This window comes from Cygnus atratus, chromosome 1 (genome assembly GCF_013377495.2).
Source record: "Cygnus atratus isolate AKBS03 ecotype Queensland, Australia chromosome 1, CAtr_DNAZoo_HiC_assembly, whole genome shotgun sequence".
NCBI lineage: Eukaryota > Metazoa > Chordata > Aves > Anseriformes > Anatidae > Cygnus > Cygnus atratus.
In genome coordinates, this window is record NC_066362.1 from 853,358 (window position 1) to 878,067 (window position 24,710).

Genomic DNA, 24,710 nt, shown 5'->3' on the forward strand with positions numbered 1-24,710 from the left:
TATCAAGAACAATCTCACCAGTGACCACCAGCACACGCACTACAGAAATACGAAACGTGATGTCATTACCGAGCTTCAAAAGAAAAGGCAGACGTGCATACCTTCAGTAGAAGTTATTTCAAATGTGAAATCTTCTCCACGGACAGAGAAACATTTGGGTTACAGTTCCTGGAATATATCCAGCTTCAGAAAATTATTTTCATCCAGTGTGAATTCTCTCTCGAGCTTCCTACCCTGGAAAAATTTTTAGAAAGTGATTGTTAACCAAGGGTAACTGACAGTCGAAGACTTCTGCCTAAACAAACTTCCCCACAGCCCTTTACACGAACGAAATCCGTGATAGTACCGTAGCTGTGCGAAGCCAGCAGCACGTCAGATGAGTCCTCTTAATTACCCCTCCCCTCCTGTAGCACGGGAGGAGCGTGAACCTTTCCATCAGGCCGTGAGAGCACAGGGGTTAACCGCCCCTGCGCTTCAGCTGCCACAGCTGTACCTCGGTCAAGAGCACGCTTGCTTTCCTGACATCGCTTCAAAAGAAAGTTTGAGGTTGTCAAGGAAACCGAAAGGCCATTTTCACTTGTTCCAAGGCTGCCGGCAGCAACAATACACGCGCTTCACGTTCGGCCGGGGGCCCTCCCGCCTTCAGGAGGGCGCAGGGGCCAGGAGCCAGCTCCCAGCGGCTGCAGCCGAGGACTCGCGGCGGGACCAGCTCGGCTTCGCCTGCCCCGTCCCCGGCCTTGCCCGAGGCCAGGGCCCCCCGCAGCACGGGCACATCGCCACACAGAAAGCGCCTGTCGGTGCCCGTGCCCAAGGACAGCTCCCGAGCTGCCCCGACCCCAGACACCCTCAGGTTTACCAGGGCAGGCATTCCACACGCCTCCAGCCCCGCACACACTGGAGGCCAGGGAAGGCCTCCCAGCATGGCAGCACCCCCGCCGGGCACCGCGCCCTCATCACGTTGTCAGCACTTCCTTAGCTGGAGATGCACTCACCCAAAGTCTTAACTGGAAGGGGCAGAGCACGCAAGGCCTTACCGCGCGGAATTAAGGTCTGTAACGCTGATGCCTTTCCTTTTCCCCAGCACTCATCCTACCACGTCGTTTAAACGTTACAGACGATAACCCGAGCGCAGCACAGTGCGGCACCGATTCCAAATCTGACCCCGAGGCCCAACGAGTGCTGCTCAGAAAGCAGCCAGCTGTCCACAGAAGTCAGCATCTCCCCAGATCCTCAGTACCGCGTGAACACCTTGACACAGAACTCGAGAGAACGCTAAACTTTCTGCTTCTACATAGCCCTTAAAAAGCCAAACTGTTTTGGAAATTAATCTGTAGTTTGGATATTTGCTGTATTTCTACTTAAAAGTAAAGGGTGAGAAGAAAAGCTCTGAGTAACAACTTCAGTACAAGTTTAACAGACCATAATTAGTACTTAAAAGCCACTTTGTTATGGAAATTCAAAACATCTCTGTCATTTGGACATTTGCTTGCTGTGCTTGTCCAGATAAACCACGCTTCTCGGCTCTGCACAACCCGTGCGATTACTCCAGCCCCAACTCTGTTACACCCGTGTTTGAATCCTGGCACAAGCAGCGCCCTGTGGAACTTCCCGGGCCCCAGAGCCCAGCACGCGTTAACACATTTACACAGCCTACACGGAGCTGAGGCTTCAGGTACAGGCCCCAGCAAGCCCCAAAAGCCCCCCGTAACACCGGGTGCACAGAGCGAGACCCACAGAGGGGGGACCGGGACCCATCTCGCTCTCCCTGGAAAAGCATTTCAAGGATCTTCGTATTTAGTGCCTCGGGGACAGGACCGAGCCCCATCTTACTGGGACGGCCTTCCCACATCCTGGCGTGAAGGAAACAAGGCCCTGCAGCACTGTCCTTCTGGTCTGAACAGAAGGAAAATCTAATCTCCATCGCTGCAATTGTCTGACATCGGCCTCACACTTCTGGTTGTCATCTTTTTATGCTCTCTCCCTCAATTTTTTCTTCAATTTCTTCAATTATCTAATTAAAATAGTTATGGGAAGGATTTTCAGAGAGGAGTGGCAGGACAAGGGATCTGCTGCACTTCAACGCCACCGAAACAGATCCGGATCCCGCGGCTCGTTACTTTCCCACACTGTGAACACTGCTCAGGTTCCAGCCTGACTCCCCTCTGAGATGCAGTGTGTTTGCAACTCGGCTCCCAGATTTGGCACAAAAAGGCACAATACGGCACAGTAAAAGTGTCTGTGTTCTGCCTTCTTTCTGAGAATCTGCGTTTCTTGCTAAACTCACTGCAGGTTAACCAGTTGCATTTGCCTACACGTTTAAAACTGTATTAGAGTAGACCCATAAGAAATTCACACGCACACATTTCTGGGTTGTCAAAGTCTCTCACGTCTAACAGGAGAAATTACCCACTTCACAATAACAACTGATGTCTTCAGAGAAATCCTGAAGTACGGTGAGGGGAATAAACTCAAGAGGTAAACGTACCCCCCGTCCTCACAGATTTCTAGAGAAACGTAGTATAATTTAGGATATGAATTTTAAAAGTTACTCCAAACAGCAGATGTACAGACAGAGCAGTACCAAGGTAACTCAACAGCTGTTAGCCAATTCTTTTTCAAAAGCCTTCTGTGGGGAGACTGAAACATTCCCAGCTTCCACAATGAAGTCATAAAGATTAGCGCGAGGCCAGAGGAGGCCACGGGGATGCTGCAGGGGCTGGAGCCCCTCTGCTGTGGGGCCAGGCTGAGGGAGCTGGGGGTGCTCAGCCTGGAGAAGAGAAGGCTCCGGGGAGAGCTCCCAGCGGGCTGCCAGGGCCTGAAGGGGCTGCAGGAGGGACTCTGTGCCGGGGGGTAGGGGTAGGGCAGGAGGAATGGCTTTAAACTAAGACCCACATCACAGAAATACCTCACCATGAGTTAGAGTCACTGTAATCCAGCAGTAAGATACAGCTCTTCAATTCGAAGTTACACCTACTTTGGATTAGGTAACTGTGAGCTGCCTGCCTTCCTCATTCCAACAGCACGTTTTGGGTTTGGAAATCAAATCTCTGTGGATGCTACTGTGCCAAACCTGCTCCTAAGCCTCAGACCCCCAGCGCGCACATCCCAAGGTTCACAGTGGAAGTCCTCGCTGGTAAGGCAGCATGCCTAAGGCCGATCAATAGGGAAGTGATTGCTCTGAACGACAAGCTAGTCAACAGAGTTCTCTGCCCGGCCACTGAAGCCAAGAGTTTTGTAAAATTCTACAGATCTCTGGTTTAATGGATAATGAAGTTTTGGACAGCTCAAGGACGCAGACAAGCATTTTGGAAAAAAAAAAAAAAAAAATCTTCAGGAGGTACAGAACAAGGCAGCTGCCCAGAGGCGGTCATTAAGATGATGGGGGGGGGGGGGAAGAGGGGTTCACGAGGGGCTGGGAGAGGCTGCAGTGTCCTTTTACATTAGCTCTTGAATTCCCCAACCAAATGTTTTCAGGTGCTGAACATCGCTACCAGGGATGGGATGTAAGCAGATTATCACAGAACCGCAGCCTGGCTGAGGCTGGGGACACCTGGTGTGCTGCCAGCCCCCCCGGCCCCAGCAGGGCCCCCCCAGCCGGTGCCCAGCCCCACACCCAGGTGGGTTTGGAGACCCCCCAGGAGGAGACCCCCCAGCCTCTGGTCCCGGTGCCAGGGCTCCGGCCCCCGCCTGGCCCAGAAGTGCCGCTGGGGCCCAGGGGGAGCCTCCTGGCTGCAGGCTACACCCGGGGCCTCCGCTCCCTGGCCTCGTGCAGCTCCCTGCGGGTCCGCAGGGACGTGGATGAGACCTAGTCAGACGAATCCTAGTAACCCCTATGCTCCTCTCGTCCTAATCTGCAAACAAGGCACAGAAGCTGCTTTCACATTCCATCCCAGGAACGCCACCGCAGGGCTCCCAAGGGCCTGCAGGGAGCGAGCACCATCAACCAACACCGATCCACAGGTCACCACCGCCCTGACAAGCCGAGCACTTCGTGCCACCACGCGGTACCAGCACCTCGTCATCGCTGCCTGTCTTGTAGCCCCTGAAAAAAGGAACGCTCTCAGTTATGCAAGCAAATAATGAAGTTGTTATACAAAGAATGAGAGGCTGATAAATGTACTGCTCATCATTACTTAATGATTTCCAGCTTCAAAGTAGTCACACACGAGCCAAACCTTTCAAATAGTCATTAGAAAGAACAAGGCAGAAAAAATTGAAACACTTTCACTTTATGAAAGAGCGCTGGCAAAACGCCCGAGGAACTTGCCCAAAGTTTGGTGTGAGCAAAATCTAAAGGAATTCAAGAGACTGCAGATTTACAGCTTTTCATTAGACAGTATGTTTCCAAATACACAAAATTACTAAAAATATCTTTAAGTTAATGCATTTGGGGGCACGCATCTCTAAATGAAAGATGCAAATTAAAATAATCAGTCAAGAGCGAAAGTCCCATTTGTACAAAGCTTTGTTCTAAGCTAGCACAAAATCACAGCGGTACAGCTTTCTGCACTTTTTTTCTCCCCAAACAGCCCGCGAGTACGGCGCGTCTCCCCACCGCTGCTTCCTGCGGTCTTTAAGGCAGCAGCAGGCTTCCGAGAGAGCCCACAGCTCCTGCTGGAATCCACGCAGCCAGCCAGGAAAGCACGTTAGCAAGCAGAGCGATACGGCACACCTGAGAGCATTTATGCTTTCGCAAGGGGAGAAAGAAGTTACGAACAACCCAGCTTCTGGACTGCCCCCCTAAGCCCTCCTCACGAGTTCCCACGTGCAGGACGACTCGCCAAGGGGCCTGCACGACGCACTGCGCCCACCCGTGTTTCGCAGGACAGTGCAGGACCGGCAGCACAGGTACCACAGCGCGAGGCCCGGCGTTGCCCACGCGTGGCTCAGCACCTCTGGGGGAGCCCGGCCGAGGCCAGCAGGCTCCCTGAGACCTCCGTGGGGAAGCGCGGCTCAGGCCCAGCCCGTGACTGAATGCAACCAAAGCAGAAGCAGGCCTGCTGCTCGGCACCAGGAGAGCCTCCGAAGCTGCAGAGGTAATGCTCTCTGCTCTCTTCAGCCACCAACTGCCACCCAGAACGGGATTTTTTTCATCACTCTCCTCTTGGCATCGCTGAAACCGCACGGAGAAGTAGAAGACCAGAGCTCCTCTTGCAGCTCTGACGCTTCTCGCAGGGCTCCTCTGCTCAGAGCAGGCAGGGCGAGGAAGCCGTAATTAAGCAGAGAACTCTCCCTTGGCTCCCCTGCTACTGCGGAAGCTGGAAAAAGTGATCAAACCTCATCCAGGCACCTGCAGCGCGCCCTCCCCGCAGCGAATCCGCACCGCGGCTCCTCCTAACTACCGGCACTGGAGGGCTCTTTGTCTGGAAGAGACTTTGGAAGAGGAAAACACTGAGGAGAATTCGATTCCCTGGATAAAAATAATAAAATTAACTCTTAAAGACAATGTGAAGGCAAAAGAGCATCCCCAACCAGCCATTCTCATGGCTTTGGCAGAGCAAGAGCAAAACGAGACTCCTGCCTTCCCCGCGTGTTCTGGTGGCACCTGACAGCAGCAAGATGTGAGCCCATGGAAGGACAGGCACATCCTGCTAATACTGTACAAAACCAGCTGTCTTTAAAGAAATTAAAGTCTTACCACTGTTCTATGTTGGTAACGCTCATGTAGTTGATCGGGAATATCAAGCAAGATTACCTAAATTCAGCCTTTTGTATTACCTGCAATGTTCCTCACGACTTTATTAACAAAGTTAGCATTTTAGCTATCCGAACTAAGAAAAACAGCATTTCTGCAGGGTATCTCCGTAAAGAGGCAAACAGAGGGACAGGTAGGTAGGTAGCTTACCTAAAAGCAGCAACAGCCACCAATGATTCCCTGATCTGTTTCACCACCACTTGCACACATTTTCGAATTCATTCAGCTCCCTCCCACCTGCTTTAAGATTGGATTATGATTTTTTTCTGGTGACCAAAGGGAAAAAAAAAGAGGGAAGGACAGTACATAGCAGTGAACCTTCCCATCTTTGCTGTGGGATGCACCAAGTGAGAAGCACAAGCGCTCTTTAGCACCGGTGCCCATTCAGGGCATTTTTATACTACCACGCACTTGCAACAAGTCTCTGAAGTTTTGTTTTTTGAAATCAACTCTTTCCTAACTGTACCTCTGTACAGACAGAAACAGCAGGAATTCAGGGGTAAAAGGGTGTGATGGGTATAGAATTGTCACCAAGAATAAAAAAACCCACCCAGCAATCCTTCTGAGACTCAACCATAACACTGGAAGTTAAATACTCCCATTGTCACTGGTCCTAACAGTAAATAAAGAGGGCAGCTTGCACCAACTAACCACTGCAAGTTAAAGGATACTTCAGGTATTTATCAGCATGCGCTTAACACTGAGTGGTGCCACCTTTTCAGGAGCTGTGTTAAAATCCCAGGGCACCCCCTCCTCAAACTCCCACCGCCTCTTCACGCCACTTTCAGAAGCGGATTTCTCTCCCCGCTTATTTTCGGAGTGCCTGAAACTTGACGGAACTTGCTGAAATCAGAAACCAACATCCGATTTGCGGACCACACCAAACTCCCTACCACCCCTTTTAACAGCGCGTGTTTAGGAACAGAAGATTCGTGTCTCAGACGAGGCCCGGCGGCCGGCTGCACCCCGGCCCTCACGGCAGGACCTGGCCTTCGCGTCGCTCCCGAGCGAGAACGAAGGCTGCCCGGTGCCTTAACTGACGGCCCGCTCGGCTTCCACACCTCCCCCAGACAGCAGAACAGACGTTTCACGCCTTTTTCAGCCCGTGGGGTAACTGGCAGCATCGACAGCATTTCCGCAGCAACGGTACTGCCCAGGGTCCGGGGACAGCTATGTCACCGCAGTCCTGCGGCCAGCGCTCAGTTTAACCTTCGATTAACTTTTTAATATTACCGTACTTTTGCGCTCACAGGATTCCTCTGAGCAGCACAGGCCCTCCCGACCCAAGAGGCCATCCAACTCGCCTTCTCCCGCTCGCCCTGGAGTCCACGTTGTGCCCTAGAGGCCAGGCAAGCAGCCTGCTCCCCCCCCCCACCGCTGGGTTCTCTTCCCAGCCTCCATAACTCAGCCCTAACAGCAAACAGGAGTTTCAAACACGTCCCGTATAAATTCAGGTTCAGAGTGACGGCAAGTTTATTCTCCTCTCCATCTGGACGTTTGCAAAACGATATGCAAATCATGAGATACATGAAGTGATACTGGTAATTATAGACGTAACCGAGACCGGTTGCTATTTCAGACTTTTGGCCACGCACTGCGCGATCTTTCAGAGAAGCCGACCCCTAACAAAAACAGCATGTTGTGGCGGCAGAGCTCGCAGGAAATATTTTCAAAACTGTTAAGTACAACACAGGCTGAACGTGAAGTCATCACTTTTTCCGACTTAAAGACTTCAGAAGTCCCGTCCGCAAGGTCAGGCATGGCCAGACAACGAACGCCAGCTGAGGACTCTCCAGAGCAGTTACTTATGGCAATAAACCACCAAACAGCACTGGAACTGTGGCACAGAAGAAAATCAAGGACAGTGTTTTGCTGTCAAAAGCACTGGCTAGAAAGAAGCTAAAAACCTACCAAAAAAACCCCTTGCAGTCATCTGGAAGGCTTCAAATACCGTTCTGATCTTTCTTACCTAGCATCAGTAACATCACAAGCGTCACAAGAAAGCCCAACGATTTACAAGGCAGGGGACAGTCATTTCAACCAATTTTCCTTCTCCTGCCAACGTAACGCCCTGCTCATTCACACTCCCCAGCTGATGCTTTAAGTCAGCTATAATCCATTTTAAGAATCTGTCAAGCCACTCAGTAACTCAACAAGCTGAGGAGAGTTGCCAGTTTCATACATAACACCACTGTTACCTCACAGGAATTTATTTCTCGGTATTTTTATCACCAAGATTTTCCCCAGATACTTGATAATTTGGGTTATCCCAAGTTTTTGACTGCGCAGGTTAAGTTGCCTAGAAGAGTCACCACTTCCCCACAGAGGTGAGTCTCCAAAATTCAGTGTGCTGTGAAGTCTCAGGTCATCCCCGATGAAGCCCTCAGACAGATCCAAAGTCTTTGTCCCGTGACCGCTGCAGAAGGCGGACAAAGCCGCCACCACCCTGGAGCCACATCACTGCGAAAAAGGCACGAGACGCGTTCGAGAGTCACCCCTGCCTATCCGAGCTCTCATTCCAGAAATCCCTAAGTCTCTAAATTGTTCTGTGCAGAACAGACGTGGACTAAAGCTCACCAGGAGTTAAAGCAACGGAGCAAGCGACCAGCGCGCTTCAGCGACAACCTGAGGCCAAGCCTCGCCAGCCCGCAGCACAACAAGCCTCTGCAGTGGCTCAGCACGGCCACCGGCACTCCGTCGGGGAGACGCGCAGCGTTGTACCTGCTGACAAAAAGCAGGCGGGCTGAGCCTGCTCTGCTCAAACAGAATTTAAGTTTTTAGCTTGACTGCACAAAACCCCCGGTGCATGCTAACGCTCGCTCGCGTTCTGCCATGCCAAAAAGCAAGCTTGCTAAACTTTACGGGTACGAAAGCACCGATGCACAGGCCGTGGGGACGGGGCGCGCAGGCAGAATGAACACCGTCAGCAGAGCAACTACAAAATTCCTCGCTAGAAAGAAAATCTCTCAGAGCCCAGGGCTGACAACATCTATTTCTGGAAGACTCCCAAATGAAGACCTACACTACCTAAACTTAGCCTGCTCCGGAGTCAAGGCACACAAGAAGCAACTTTAATGAAAACAGTTATAAGAGACCACCACACACCGGGCAGCCTAGAAGCAATTCCAATAAAACCTGGCAGCGCTGCCGACTTCTGTGCTTTTTCGCCATTTTATTTTCACCCTGTTACCACGCATCTCCCACACCCAGGCCTTGCTGCTAGGAGAGGTCAGAGTTTCTTCTCCTCAATTTTCCTCTTCCCTGTCGTTTGGAAAAAAAACAGGGTTGTCAACGGTTTCTATTTATGTGTTCAACAAGAGAAGTAACGACTTACGCTGGCCGGAACAAGAGAGAAAAACACCTAAGAAATAATTTGATCTTGTACGAGTTATTTGCCCCCACCACAGCGAGCTCGGCGCCAGCCTCCCAGCCCGCGCTGCTGCGTCTCCTGCCCTGCCCGAGCGGTGCTGGTCACAGGCTGGGTGCTGAGCAGGCAGGAAACGTGTGGCAGGAAATGTGTGGCGAGGAGCAAGCAGCGGGGCCGGGGCCGTTTCGACCAATTTAGTGTCCAGGACCTCAGCAAGCGGTCACACAAAAACCTGTGCCAGCAAGGTGCAAACTGCCCTGCGCCCGCAGCGATTCTAACGGTGTGCACAGGCACCAAGCCACAGTCACGGCGTTTGTCTGTCCTCACCCACGGGCGGCACAGCCTGACCATCGTAATTCAGCTCCCTTTTCATACGCAGCAGCTGAGCAGCTGTGAGGACTGCTCGACTGAACTGCCCCAGTCTTAAAAGACTCACGGCAGGACTTACGAGAACACGCGGCTCCTAAGCCAGACTTCCCAGCAGCTCAGCGTGCTACCGCTGCGTTTACACCCGGGAAGCCGGGACGTATTTTTCATTTTCAAGGCTCTTCGCTTCTCCCCGCAAGTGCTTTTCCAGGTAGAGCACCAACTTATTACTCACCAGATCTGCAGCTGGAAGGAAGTGAGCCTCACCGGCCACACTGCAGACTGCTGAGGGCCTCAGAGGTGCTTCACGCCGCCACACCAACTGCCGCACACGGCGCTCCGCCAAACAAAAGAAAGTGAAAATGTCCTCAGTAAAACATACCCTGCACCGTTTACACCTCCAGAACAGCACTCCTCATCTTGGGCTTGGCTTTACATCTAAGAATTAAACAGAAAGATGTAAGAACATCTTACTTGCTTCTGCACGGGCCTTTTAAGATGCCGTTGGAACTGATGGTGCCGTGCCATCAGAACACAGTGATACAGGCACAGCACGGCACTTACAGAAACCCCGCGGGGAATACACACAAACCACGGTGCAGACCAGAAAGACACCCTCTTTCCAGAGGTCTTACTTTTAACATACTTCAGCTGCACACGTGGCAAAAGCATCACTCCTGAAATTACAGAAATTGCAATTGTTGCTCCTGGTGTGCTCGTTTACCATCACCTCGCCGAGCATTCACAAGGAGATTCCCAGTTACGCAGCCCATTATTTGCATGCCACCTTCTCCGAAATCCAGCTTGCATAACACGAGCTCCAAGAACATTTCTTTTTGTACTACCAGAGAAACAACTTTGCAGAGTAAATGGAAAAAGCATCTAGTTCCAAATCCTCCAAGGCGGCTTTGGCAGCCCGCTGCTGACAAGTAGCACGCTCCGAGTCTTCGGGTCCATTGGAAGCTTGGAGGAGGAAAAAAATAGCACTGCTAAGCTGTTTGGTACCTATTAACAGACTTACTGGCTAACCAGCCAGAAGAAATGTGTCTGGCGAGCTCCGACAGGAACATGTTTTGCACCAACAAAAAGGCTACAGAGCTCCTGGGCAGTCTTCCACGTCAGCCTAACTTGCCAGAAAGACTCAGCAATAAATAAGTTTGGTTAGTAAAGAGATGCCTGCTCTCACTGCTGCTCTGTCCCATTCTCTTACTGTCACTAAAAAAGAAGCCCTTTCCAATCTGGGAAGACCACTGCACAAACATCGGCCCCACACACCGAGTAACAGCCCTGAAGAGCAGCTGCCGCTGAGCCCCCCGAAGCCAGGCCGTCTCCGAGCTGCCCAAACGGGCACGCCAGCTTCGGGGGGGCAGGGGAAGCGGGGGCCTTCCCATTTTGCTTGCAGTTGAAGCCAGGCCAGTGCCGCTGACTAGCGGAAGGCAGAGTTTCACTGCGGCCCGCCCCAAGGTCTCCGGCACTCCCCAGGTCAGTGCCGAAGTCTGACGTTTCTCCTCGAGCACTCGCAGCCACCCTCAGCTCTCCGTGCCGCCTGCTTCCAGCAGTATTTTCAACCGCATCCTCCTGCTGGGAACAAGTTCTATTTAGAAATTTTTCTAACGTCTCTAGAACAATTTTGGAACATCTCCGCCAGCCTGCGGCACCAGGCGCGGCACACACAGCCGCAGCGGCGTGCCTCCGGAGGGCGGAGACCCACGCGGCCGCTGCGAGGGCGGCAAAGGGGGGACACGAGAGGTGCTGAGCCCAGACCTCGGCCAGCGCTGCGCAGCATCCTCCGGCACTGCACGACAGGGCTGGCACAAAGGCCAAACACCACCGCTGCCACCTGCGGATGCAAAAGCGTCCCTCGGCACCCCCCAGAAGCAGCACGCCAACGAGAAGCTGCTGCGCCTGGTGGAAGGATCGGTCCCTGCTTGCTCCCTGTTCCAACACCCGTTTTCTTCAGTGTCCCCTCGACAGTCAGGTCAAGGCCCATTCAGGCAGAAATCACAATCCCCCCTTTTCTGGGAAGAGCATTTCCTATTCAGACAAACTTTAAATAAAGCCAGCAAGCACACGGGCTGTCATAGAACCAGCCCATTAAATACCTTCCGAAGCTCCAAACCGATGCACAGCTAACTGGCGAGCTCCAGTACAGCTACAGCTGGCTCCAGCAGCCAGGGAACACGAAACAAGACCACCACCAAGCACGCTCCCCAGAGCCAGCTGCGATCTCTGGCACCGGCACGCAGCACTGGGGATGCACAACAGGAATGACTCAGGCAGCTCGCCGGCAGCACGCAGGCAAGCAGCAGGCCAGCACGTCACCGCGGTGCCGCCGAACCGGGCGCTTTGCTTCGGGGCCTTGCCTAACGCCGCGCTCGTGACAGCCACGCCGACCGGGTCGCAGATGATCGTCAGCGGGCGCCAGGGCTCACGCTGCACGGGCATTCGGCTTCGGGCTGCGTTCGGGAGGACCGGGGGCCCTGTGCTAACAAAGGGACAACAGGCGAGAGCCACAGCCCAGCGGCGCAGCGCTGGGCGCCCACAGCAGCCCCCACTGTGCCGTGCAGGGAGGTTTGGGGCTGCGAGACGAAGTAGGGGCACGGCTGCTTCGTGCCAACGGCGGATGTCTGCGCACAGCACCCCTTAGCTTGCAGCTTGCACCTTATGGAGGACATGAGCCAACAGCTTCCTGCAACAGGAACAGCTACAGGCGGGAGGAGACGCGAGGGCATCTCTGGAGATCACCCGCCCCCCCCCGCCCCAGCAATTTGTGCCCTCTCCCGGGGGCCTCTCGTCCTGTCGCTGCGTTCCCCTGGGAAGAGCCTGGCCCCATCTTTACTGCCCCCCATGCGGGATTTGTTACACTGCTGAGAAGCCCCCAGGCCATCTCTTCTCCAGGATAACAGTCCCAGCCCGCAGACTCACATCACAAACGCTCCATTTAAGCATCTTCGTGGCCTTTTGCTGGACTCTCCCGACTATGAACACGACTCTGTTGTCCTCAGGACATGTCCCATGGCCGAGCTTCCTGAGACTGCTGCCAGCCCCTCCTCCAACCTGCTGAGGTCCCTCTGCACAACCACTGGGCCCGCTAACCGCCTCCCCCAGCTGTCCAGTGCAGCGTGTCCCAAACACGCTTCTGCTCCTTCTTTCAGAAGACACGCTGTGTTATTTGCCAAGGGACAGACGAGTGAATCATGCAAAAAGGGAAGAACCACCGAATGGCTTGGGTTGGAAGAGACCCTAGAGATCATCTAGTTCCAACCCCCCTGACGTGGGCAGGGATGCCTCCCACTAGATCAGGTTGGCCAAGGCCCCATCCAGCCTGGCCTTGAACACCTCCAGGGATGGGGCATCCACAGCTTCTCTGGGCAACCTGTGCCAGTGCCTCACCACCCTTACAGTGAAGAACTTCTTCCTAATGTCTAAACTAAATCTATCCTCTTTCAGTTTAAAACAATTCCCCCTTGCTCTATCATTATCTACCTGAGTAAAGAGTCCTTCTCCAACCTTTTTATAAGCCCCCTTTAAGCAATGAAAGGCCGCAAGGTCTCCCCGAAGCCTTCTCTTCTCCAGGCTGAACATCCCCAGCTCTCTCAGCCTTTCTTCATAGGAGAGGTGCTCCAGCCCTCTCATCATCATTGTGGCCCTCCTCTGGACCCGCTCTAACAGCCCCAAATCCTTCTTGTGCTGGGGGTCCAAAACCTGGATGCAGGACTCCAAGTGGGGCCTCACAAAGGCAGAGCAGAGGAGCACAATCCCCTCCCTCAGCCTGCTGGCCACTCCTCTGTTGATGCAGCCCAGGATGCAGTTGGCCTTCTGGGCTGCCAGTGCATACTGCTGGCTCATGTCGAGCCTTTCACCCATCAGAAACCTCAAATCTCTCTCCACAGGGCTGCTCTCAATGAGTTCTTCTCCCAGTCTGTACTCCTGTCTAGGATAGCCCCAACCCAGGTGCAGCACCTTGCACTTGGACTTGTTGAACCTCATGTGGTTCACATGGGCCCACTTCTCCAGCCTGTCCAGGTCCCTTTGGATGACTTCTCTTCCTTCTTTGGTATCAACTGCTCCACTCAACTTGGTGTCATCTGCAAACTTGCTGAGGGTGCATTCAATCCCATCTTCTGTGTCATTGACGAAGACATTGAAAAGCACCGGTCCCAGGACAGACCCCTGAGGGACTCCACTCATGACCGGCCTACACCTGGACATAGAACCATTAACCACTACTCTCTAGGTGTGGCCATTGAGCCAATTCCTTATCCACCATATGGTCCACCCTTCAAATCCTTATCTTTCCAATTCAGAGATTAGGATGTCATGTGGGTCAGTGTCAAAGGCCTTAGAGAAGTCCAGGTAGAGAACATCGGTCAGTCTTCCCTTGTCAACTGATGCAGTCACTCCATCACAGAAGGCCACCAGATGGATCAGGCATGACTTGCCCTTGGGGAAGCCATGCTGGCTGTCTCAGATCACCTCCTTGTCCTGCATGTGCCTTGACATTGCCTCCAGGAGCATCTTGCCACGCACAGAGGTGAGGGTCACCAACCTGTAGTTCCTTGGGTTCTCTTTCCACCCTTTTTAAAAATGGGAGCGATGTTTCCCTTTTTCCAGTCCCTGGGGACTTCAACTGGCTGCCATGATTTTTCAAATATGATGGAGAGAAGCTTGGTGACTACATCACCCAGTTCCCTCACGACCCTGGGATGCATGTCATCGGGCCCCACGGACTTGCAGCAGGTCAGTTGTGTCAGGAGGTCCTGAACTTGCTCCTTGCTTACAGCGGGAGGGACTCTGCTCCCCCCAGCCCTGCCTAGAGGTTTGGGGACACGAGAGATGGGGGAAGCCTGACCACCAGTGAAGTTAAGTACCTCAGCCTTCTCCATGTCTGTCATTACCAGATCTGTTTTAATTTGTCGGAGGCGTTACACTCTCCTTAGTCTTTCTTTTACAGACGATGTACCTGTAGAATCCCTTCTTGTTATTCTTTGCCTCCCTCACCAAGTTTAATTCCATCCGTGCCTTGGCTTTCCTGACCCCACCCCTGCCCATCCAGACATGGGATTTCCGTACCCTTCCCGGGGCGCACAGCCCTGTTTCCACCGTCTGTGCATTTCCTTCTTTTGCCTAAGTTTGAGCAGCAGGTCCTTGTTCAGCCATGCCTGCTTCCTACCTTCCCTGCTTGATTTATTGCGTATGGGAATAGAGAGCTCTTGTGCCCTAAGAAAAATGTCCTTAAAGAGCTGCCAGCTCTGATGAGATCCTGCGTCCCCCCTAAGGGCCGTGTCCCACGGGATCTCATCCACTAACTCTTTGACCAGCTGGACGTTTGCTTTTCTGAAGAATCGAGCTTGAGAAGACGCTTGTGGTCTTCCCAGTACCTCACGATGCAGCGCTGCACCGGAGGTGACCAGAAGAGAATTACTTGCTTAAGAGCAGGACAAGGAACGAGTTGTTAGGGAAACCGTTCAAAACCACCTGAGGAACATACCCCAGACACAGCAACCAGCTCCTACCACCCACCAGCTGTCTGAAAGGATTTTGGCCTGGCCAGACTGGTCCTTCCTCACTCTCTCAGCGCTCATCTCCAGGATGAAACAACGCTGATAAAAATGCTTCCTTCTTCGCATAACATAGCGAAGATTAAATCAGTCATCTGCACTGATTGCCCTCAATGTGCATTCATGCCAGGCATGGAGAAAAGTGAAAAAACAGAAAATGAAAAGTTTGCTAAGTAAACAAATGCTATGGCACCTGAAGGGATTTTTTTCAGATTAGTGCGATTTTCTCCCAGAGAGGTGTGTGGTTCTCCAGATAAACTGCACTAGCACTGATGGTTTCCTGCCGCACCTAGCTAGTACCGGAGCTGCTGAAGCCCACCGCTACGTGGAAAACAAGCAAATTCCCCTCAGGCAGCCACCTCCCGCCTTGCCGCCAGCTGTACTGTGCAGCAGCTGTCCACGGAGCCACAAGAAGGCAACGTGAAAGACAGAAAATTAAAGGCAAGAAATACCTAATGCCTCCTCACCAGCCTCGTCCTTCCCACCTAGTCTGTAACTCGGAAAACCTCAGGCTCCATTAATATGCACTGCTCCAAACTCAAACTGGTGTCATGCCCGCCCTTCGTAATCACGCTGTCTTCGACAGCCGGAGGAAGCCCAGCCTTCTGATGGAGGAGCCCTGCCTACCCGACAGCACGGGGTTTGTTCTCTTTCGGGACACACCTGCAGACACCCTTGGAAAACCACGCCTTGGCAGGCTTCATTTCGGCCCCTCCACAAGCACCAGATCTCCCGTGTGACACCGTCCCAACAGCAAATACAGACGTTACGGCGGGTTATCTGACGTGCTCCACATGCGCTCACGCGTAACACCAACATGGGCATGCATTATTTGCGTACGGCATGTTGCAAGCAATAAGGCGCTAGGCGTAAGAGTGAGATAGAAATCTGTCTTCTACAGGTATGCAGAGCCTTAATCTCCCAAGATCAAAAACATCTAGGCAAATCTGCACTTACCCTAGCGCCACACTGAACCTGTAGCTTCCTACTACAGTGAAAGCCTAAGCACAAAGCCCTGAGAAAAACAGAAACCGGGGGTTGGCTACAGCCTGTGAGACACACACAGTCCACACAGCAAACTGAGGTAGGTCTTAGGTGCAAGACCACAATTTTTGTGAACAACAGCTGCAATAAATTAAGGAACTAGGATGAAATGAGCAGCTGTCCCTAGTAGGGGAGCCTGGATGAGTCCAAAGCAGCCTCCTCTGCTCCCAGGCTAGCATCGTGCCATCAGCCCATCCCCGCTCAGAACAGCTAGCTGCAGGTTTAGTTACAGCGACGCCAAGGGACGTTATCCACGAAGGCTCTCTATGAAACCCTGCAAGAGTTGTCACTGCACCTCCAGGACTCTTTTTGGCTGCAGCACATGAATAAAACCTCTATTTTAACATCAGAAATCTACATAAGCACATTTCTCACTCGGCACCCTTCTCCTTTTCCCTACTCTCACCCGTTTGCCCGATCCCGCTGACAGGCAGCGACCGGGAGGCAAAGCAGGATGCACGAGAGCCCTCGGAGCCCACGACGGCTCCGGCCGACGCTCCCGTTAGCGCACGCATCCCACCAGACATCGAGCTCCTATACGCAGCAATTTCTGCCAAGCTCTGACTGAGCACGTACACATCAAAGTCTCACGAACAGAAAGCACGCATGCATTTTAACCTCTGTCACCTCCTACAACTGAGCATACAACATTATTGATCGACTCTATTGTACTCGGTTAGCTTTGCAGTTAGCTATTGACTCAGTGCTGGGATAACTAGTACTTAAAACCTCTGAAACCTTGCATCTCATACCATGTGTTTACCAGTCAGTTTGTTTTTTAAGGAGGACGTAGTTTATTAGTTTATCACTGTTTTATTGCTTCATCTTCCTCCCACTCCCTCCAAGTCAGATGATCTCCAAAGGTGAACAGTCAGCAGTTTCTGTTCCGTTCAGGTGTAGGATGCACCTCTGGTTAAAACCCCAAGAGGATCGTGTCTGTGGGTCCCTTCCCCGGCAGAGAGCCAGCGAAGCTTTGCTGGAAGGCTGGCCGGGGTCCTGGGGAGCGGGAACAGCTTCCCGCAGCGAGCGCGCCCCTCTGCTTCTGCCCCCAAGGTTCAGCCGTACCAGGAGGGACAGGACAGGTCACGGTCCTGCCGAGCGCACCCGGCACCTCCCGGGCCACCGCAGCCGCATCTCCCAGCGGAGCATTTTTCAGACAGCATCCACCCGGGACCCCGCCACCAGCCCAGGGCCCCGAGGCGCTGCCTCCTTCGGCCCCACGGGGCCACGACTTTGCCCTGACCCAGGAGGCGGCCGCCTTCCCGCGGGACTGCCCAGCCCGAGCTGTCGATGTGAAAACACGAAGATCCACGTGGAGCTACCAGATAAAAACCGCTCCCAAGCAGAGCAGCAGCTCAGCAGCTAGCCAGGAGCCTACCTTTGCTCTCCTCTTCTGAACTAGCGATATGAATTGCTTCGTTTTTTCGTAGCGCCTAACTGAGGGGTGAAAGAGGCCGTGTTTACATTCCTCGGACACAAGCAGTAAGTCACAAGCGCTGCAGCAGCCTGGTGTAGCAGCACAGCAAGGGATCTTTTTTTTTCCCTTTAAATAAAAAACTGCCGCAGGCACAAAATGATGAAGGTCTGTCTGTTGAACAAATACGCACCCGAAATTAAGAGTTACTTCTAATTATTCTATGCTTCTGAAGTTCCTAGTAAAGAGATGCTATCAAGAAGTACTTTGTTTTGATGATCAGCTTTATCCCCACCTAGCATCTACCTAAACAGCCTTCTAATCGTTGCCCTACCCCATACTAAGGACAAAGTTTGCACAGCTTTTTTAAATGTTACATTTTTAATTAAATTCAACACACCCAGACACTGAAGAAACTGCTATGCTTCCAAAAAAATGCAGAAGAACTAGCCGCAAAAATACACCAAAGTCAGCGTGAACATAACTGCACAGAAAAAAGGCTTTTTTTTTTCTAGGTCAGTCGAAAGCCTCTGGAACTGAGCACACAAAGTAAGGGGCTCCACAGCCTAACAGCTTCACATCATCTGTAAGGGCACGGTCATCTCAGAACTGCCAGGCGGCACCGCACCCCAGCACCGACCGCGTCACACGGCTAACAGCCCCACGGTTACAGGACCGTGTCACCCTGGAGCCTGTCCCCCCGTGGAAGTACGCGAGCATGGGCAGCCTTTCCAAGTCACCCCGCGGGGATTTCTGCGCTTCGCTTTAAAGATTACCCTTCAAGTGTAAGATTTGCAATTCCATTTGAATATTAAAAAGCCAACACTCAATCGCTGCTAAACGAGCAAAACAAAACCACGGGGTTTTTAAATGCCCATTTGCATCTCTTGCAGGACTCCTCAGCCACTCCGCCCCGCGCTCCCTTGCCTGCTTACCTGAGCGAATGAGGCTTGGATGCCACTCGGACTCTTAAGCAACAAACTGAATTCTTCCTGATCACCTTCAGAAGTCATTAGCTAGAAGACCATCTCAGAAACGAGATGCTGGTGTTTACCAGCCAGGAGCATTTTACAGAAAATCCGCTTTGTCAGAGCCACTTCCCGCACAGATCCGGACCCTGGGCATTTTCTCTTCGTTGCACACGCAGAACAAGCCAGCACCACGCCGCGCCGTTCAGACTACCGGACGGTGAACCAGCAGCATTTGCAAATAAAAGATTTCCTGTTGCGCTTTTCAAGAAGATCAAGAGCTGTAGGTTTCAGACGCACCTATTTCATCAGGACCATGATATCCTCAACCACACAAGACAAACCACTGCCCGCGTTACTGTGCTGGTCCTCCACCCAAGTTCAAAGCGGCACAGCCACACTTGTGCCTCCGTCTCTATTAGAACGGCACGCTGCAGCTTTCCCAGAATATTCTGATGTTGCGCTGTTCTACCAAACCACGCGGAAACAAGGCACAACACTGCTTCGTCAAAACTAACTACTCAGTGCCCTAAAACAGGACATTAAACATGCATCTTAATTTCCTTAATCGCTCAGGGTATCATCCAGGCACAGTTCACACCAAGAACTCAATCCAAGCATTTCTACAGTTACAGTAAATATTACAGCACTTAAAGAAAAATCTTACATACGACAACGGACCACCGATCTGTTTTCCCATTGCACCGCACCACTTAAGTATATTTACGAGCTTTATTTGTCATGAGACATCTTGAAAGGAAGACGACCGCTTGGAAGTTTCAGACCCACCCTTTTGGAGTTTACTTGGACAAACAAGCTTTGGAGCTCAGCTTGCTCGTCAAATGGCAAACCGGAATCACGCAGTGACGGTTTCAGGCTGCAGTTTGCCATGTATTCAAGGCTGCACTGCTGAAAAAAACTCCTTTCCTTTTCCATGCACTACTAGCAGAAAGAGAACTCAGCTGGCTCCTTCCCCAGCTGGCTCACAACGCGGCTGCACAAATGCTTGCGCCAGCAAGGCGTGAGGGCAGAGAAGCAAAGAATGGGGATGAGCAGCAAGAAAGGGACAGCCTTCCAGCGCTGGTGCCAGCTTAAATGCACGTCCAACTATGGCTTTAAGCTCAAGTTTCAAGGAGTAGTTCGCATTGCAAAACGGCCTTAAACATGACCAAAAATACTAATGAAAAGCACAGGTTCTGTAACAGAAAAGGTGAAAACTTCAAGTGGCTTTAAAGAGCAATATCTGTTTTTCCAAGTTCAATAAATTCTAGGCTTCGTATAAACTGTGGGAAAAGAAAACAACATTGGCTTTGCACAGAAGATCAGCAGCAAATACGCTCAGTCTGTGTAAATTCCTCAGAGAATGCAGAACGTGGTAGCTGCAGGGACAGGGCATCATCTCAGCGACCATCCGCGGCTGCAGTAAAGCCTCGTATTTAAGCCTGCTTGGTGCTGCACCTAACTGCACAGTTAGGAGGAGTCAGACTAGATACTAATTTACATGACACAAAGCTTGTTGGAATACCAGCTCCGAGGTCCGAAAGGCTACAGGCAGCACTGCCCGCTGCATTCCCCCCGCGCCGAGAGCCCTCACCACCACGAGCTCCAGCCATAAAAGCACCCGGCACCGCTGGGCCTTCCACGCAAAGCAACCCAGCCTGCGCCAAGCGCTGGGGCTGACACCGCCTGACCTCCAGCAACTCGCGACACAGACGACTGGCGAGCCCTTCTGAAGGCGAGCGCGCATTTTGCGCTCTACGAGTGGCCCGACTCGGAAGTTTTACTTCACAGTGACGTGCTCGGTAACGTTCTTGCTGCTTCTGTACCAGAACAGCACAGGAAAGCACCGCACTCAGGGATGCCCAGGCCAGCCACATGCTGCCCGCACAGAAGGACGCAGCGCAGAGGGTGCGCCGGCACCGCACGCAGCGCGGGGCAAAGGCTTGGTGCTCGGTGTGGGGCCACCGGGGCAGCGCTGGCTCCACGCAACAGCCTCAGAGCAAAGAGCCGGGCAGGACAGGAGAGCACCCTAGGTTTCAAATAAGGAACGTCATCAGAGAGACGGCCTGCGGCAGTCGGCCCCAAAAGCGGGCACGATCGGCTGGCTCGGGATTAGGCGATGGGAAGCCGAGAGGGGACCGGGGAGAACAATGTGCTGGGGGGCGCCTCTCAATCCCACGGGTAACTTGCACAGGTATCTGTGCTGCTCCCAGCACCCCAGTACACGAAGGTGTCATCAAACGTCACGCACAAATGTTTCCTCCTCTTACTTACACAGGTAGAACACCCACGCACGGAGTCATGCCTAACTCTTGGCCTAATTAATAACTGACAGCAAGCTTCTCAAGCTGTCTGCACACCAGAAATCGTGAACCAGAAATACATCTAGGTTTCCACACATACTATCAGGTCCCTTTGCCGTTTTTTTTTTTTTATATAGCAGATAACCCAGTCTTTTTTTTTTTTTTTAAATCTTCTCTGCTGTGCTATTGTCTTTAAAGACATACTTCAGTATCGCCTCTACCACTAACACGCGTAAGGTTTCACCATCTCCAGGCACAGCACCCGTTCCAATAACTACACTGTGTTATTTGGCTTGCTAATTGCACACAGATGAATTTCCAGAGACCTTCCAACAACGCTGCCTGATCTTCTCCCATCTCTTCCCCATCAGGCAGCCAGAGTTTAGATGGGCCAACACACACAAATTGTGATTTCCTTCCAGCAAGAAGTGCCTTCCACGTACCAAAATTTGAACACAGAGGCGAATGGAAGACCGTTTCTTCTTATCAAGGGCTTTTGAGACTCTCCTGTTTCTCCAAACACTTGGTGTGCCATCAGTTTGTTAGCAATTTGGTAAAATTCCTGCTTTCCCAAAATAGTATGCTCACGACTATGGCAGAGCCTACCAACTTCGCTGGAACCACCTTTGGCTGCGTAACAATTTTCTCCTCACGTGACAAATTTCTGCCGTGACTGCCAAGCGATTTAGTTTCATTTCATAGGTCCTTGTATAACCCCAGGTATACACTAAATGTTTTTATTTGCTCTTCTATTCTTAGACTAAAATTACTTACATAGTTTTGTTCTTGGGAACTGTACCAACTCATCCCAACATTTTCTTCCAGGTATTTTAAAAACCAGCACTTGTAAGCTTACTTCAACAGAGGTAAAATTTTAGTCAAGAAAACAGAAGTCAAAGTGGTGAGGTCTCTTCTGCGAGATGGAAAAGACAAAACATTCCTCAGCAGCACTGCTATCAAAAGCGGAGGGGAAAGGCAGAGCTGGGGAGGTCATACACACATTTGGTACTGGATAAAAGCTGCCACGCTGGAACAACTACAGATATTAGCACTAATTATTTGAAAGGGTTACTGTATAGTGACTACAATTAACTAAAAACAAAGATGACAAAAGCATCAGGAAAAACAGAAGTAATGAAATTAGCTGCCTATTTTGTAAGAGGAAACACTGGGTACAGCGTAACATCAATGGAAAGCAAATACGCATTTATTCCTGGCGCTGCATCCCTAAAACATTAAGCACTTTTCTGCAAAATTCGGAATCCTCGGATGACTTCTTAGCTTTGTAAACAACTCTGCCACTTCAGCCTCAAGTCTCTACAAAACTCAGATGCATCTAACAGTCCCATGACCGGTCATACTTAAATAGTCCTTAGAAAAGGACCAAGAGTCGTATCTACATTGACTGGAATAGTGATGGCAAACTTCTTTACCTCTCAGGGTCCTCTTCACGCTACCAATGCAGAAACGAGAAGTGCTGCCTTCTGCACCACGGAGCTTACTATTTGTTTGTGTCCCAAACTCGGCAGACAATCACAGCGTACAGCTACTGGGCTGGTTAGCACCTGCATGTCTCAGCCAGAACCTTGAAATCCAACTGTGCTGGTCATGCATATGACAAAAACTTCAGTTTGCACTGGTCTTTAATAGTTAACTAGGTGCTCCGAATCATGTAAAGACACTGCCTTCCACCTCAAACTTATCAGTCAGCTGTGAAAGAGGAAGAAGACTCACCAGGCAGAGCTAAGGGCACAGCACGTTGCAAAACATACCCGACGCCACATTAACCTTACAATCCATCAAGGGCAAGGAGGCAACCTCGGTGAGACAAGGAGGTCCCCATCAGGACCTCTGCCTAGCGAGTCTGGTCTTCTGGAAGAGGATCTGCCTCACCTAACTTGTAGATATTTATACTATAGATGACTAATCTGGATTAGTCACCCAAACTCCCGTTGCTGTAGGAGAGAAACGAGCGCTTCTACAGCGAAACTATTTCAGACTTTCGCATCAGAAGAAAATAAGCATCTGTTTCTCTCCATTGACTAAAAAAAGGAATCCTAAACGGTTACCTCAGATGTAGGCATTTACATCACAGATATCTGAGCTTCAGGGACAAGTCTCCAATCCCCTGAAAGCGAAGGCAGAGTCTGAAACACAACGTTATGGAAAAGCAGCTTAGAGAGCGATGGGAGAAAACAAAAGACAACAACAAGATGTAGCACATACCATGGAGGATGCAACGTTAAAAAGTGATATAATAACGGACTGGGAGAAGGCATAAGTAATAAAAACCAACTGAGCCCTAAGGAAAGCAATCATCCACGCTAGAAGAATTAGAAAAGGATAACGTGCAATAGAACTATGTTGAAATCCAGTATTTAGGATTTTCTCATTTGTTAAACAGAGTGCTGGCTGAGCATCTGTTAACCAGCACCTGGAAGCTCTATAGCTCAGGAGCCGAAGTGTCAGGACTTCGCGAGGATGACCCGATACGGCACTTGCTATGCTCAGTCTGATTTAATCACAGCCTTCATTCACACCCGCAGAGCCCCGCTGCTCCCAGCCCCTTCACGCTTAGCGGTCTGCCAGCAGGCAGCGGTGCTCGTCTGTCCCTACGGTGCTGAGCACCCGCCGAGTAGAATAAGGCAGCAGAAAACGAACAGGGGGAGCGGCCCTGACGGAGCGGCTCCCTGTAAGCACGGGACAAAGCAGGGACACGCCACGCTGCAACCTTAGATGAGTTAAATGAGAACCACGCCTTATCCAAATGCAGACAGAGAGACCTGCTCTTCCCTCCCCTCCCTGCCGGGCCGTGCGTTCCCGCATCCTCCCCTGTGTCAGCACTGTTTGTGCAACTGCACATCGAGCTGGTCGAGGGAGCTGATCCAGCTGAAAACTTCTCACTTGGAGCAGCGCTCGGGCTGAACACGATCAGCTCCCCAGGGTGGCGCACCGCGCGGCTGCACAAGGATTAATGCCAACACACGGCAGCCTGGGCCGGGGCCAGCTCGCAGGGCCCGGGAGCTGCACCCTTGTCCTCCGGCTCGGGAAGGCAGGACAGTTTTCAACCTGACCGCTTGCAGTCTCAATTATCCTTCTAAAAAGCGGAAATCTGTCTTAAAAGAGAAGGATTGCATTAAATGGGATGCCAGAGGATCTTTTGAAGAACGAAACGAAACGGTAAATGGCTGCAGAAACACGGCCTGCCTCATCCCACCGCGCCTTGCTGCACGTGGAGTCAGGAAGCTGAAACGGCCTCCAGGTTCCGCGAGACCATCGGGAATGAAGAGAAAGGAATAGAAAGGAACGGAAAACATAGCAGGGAATCTACGTCATCATCAGAAAACGTGAGGGCATACCCATCACACGCGTTGTCTGTTAACATAAATAAGTCTATCAGGGAATAATCAAGGACAAGATTGAAACTGAAATGTGCTCTATTTCCTTCTTCCTCCCGTAGGCTGCAGCAAGAAAGGCCACCTCCACCGCCGCAGCCTTTGCACCCTTTTGTGCTTTCCCCTCGGCGAGCAGTGCTGCTGCCTGCTCTGCTGCTACTGCTCCCGATTCTGCCAAACAAAATCAAAATCAAAGCGACAAAATGTTCATCAGTGTCACTGCGGGCCACGACGTTCTGAATAGCAGCAAACTGCAGAACTGGAAAGAGGAAAAAAGGCTACTACAGGCACGAGAGGAAGAGCAGCAGTCATTTGCCAACCGAACGAAACCCTTGAATTCAACTAATCAATATGTTGGGAAAGTTTTTGCAAATCCTGTAGGTTGCCAACCAACCCCCAACCAAAACCGAGCTTGGTGGAAGTTCCTGATTTTGCCAAGGTAACGAAATCGCTCCGAGCGCTGCCTGGCTGGCTTCACAGCCCCCTGAACTTTGCCATTTAACCATAATGTTATTTTCTCGTGCCTTCCGGCTTCCCTTCCGTACAGATAAGATTGTGTCAGTGCCGTGTGCTGAGGACACAGTGGAAAGAAATTTG

General features: G+C 51.6%; 1 protein-coding gene across 3 annotated transcripts in view; it reads right to left on the reverse strand.

Annotated features, from left to right (window-relative positions):
• The window catches only part of PPP6R2 (protein phosphatase 6 regulatory subunit 2), a 98,338-nt gene that overhangs the window by 69,712 nt on the left and 3,916 nt on the right, over positions 1–24,710 (reverse strand). The window contains exons 2-3 of one of the 3 annotated variants that reach the window (XM_035569278.2): positions 9,664–9,866; positions 102–234 (exon numbers count right to left, since the gene is read on the reverse strand). The exons of 1 other annotated variant lie outside the window; for it this stretch is intronic. The gene's annotated coding sequence lies outside the window, so the exon portion shown is untranslated. The remainder of the gene's footprint in view (positions 1–101; positions 235–9,663; positions 9,867–24,710) is intronic. One more of the 3 variants, XM_035569277.2, reaches the window with a different exon arrangement.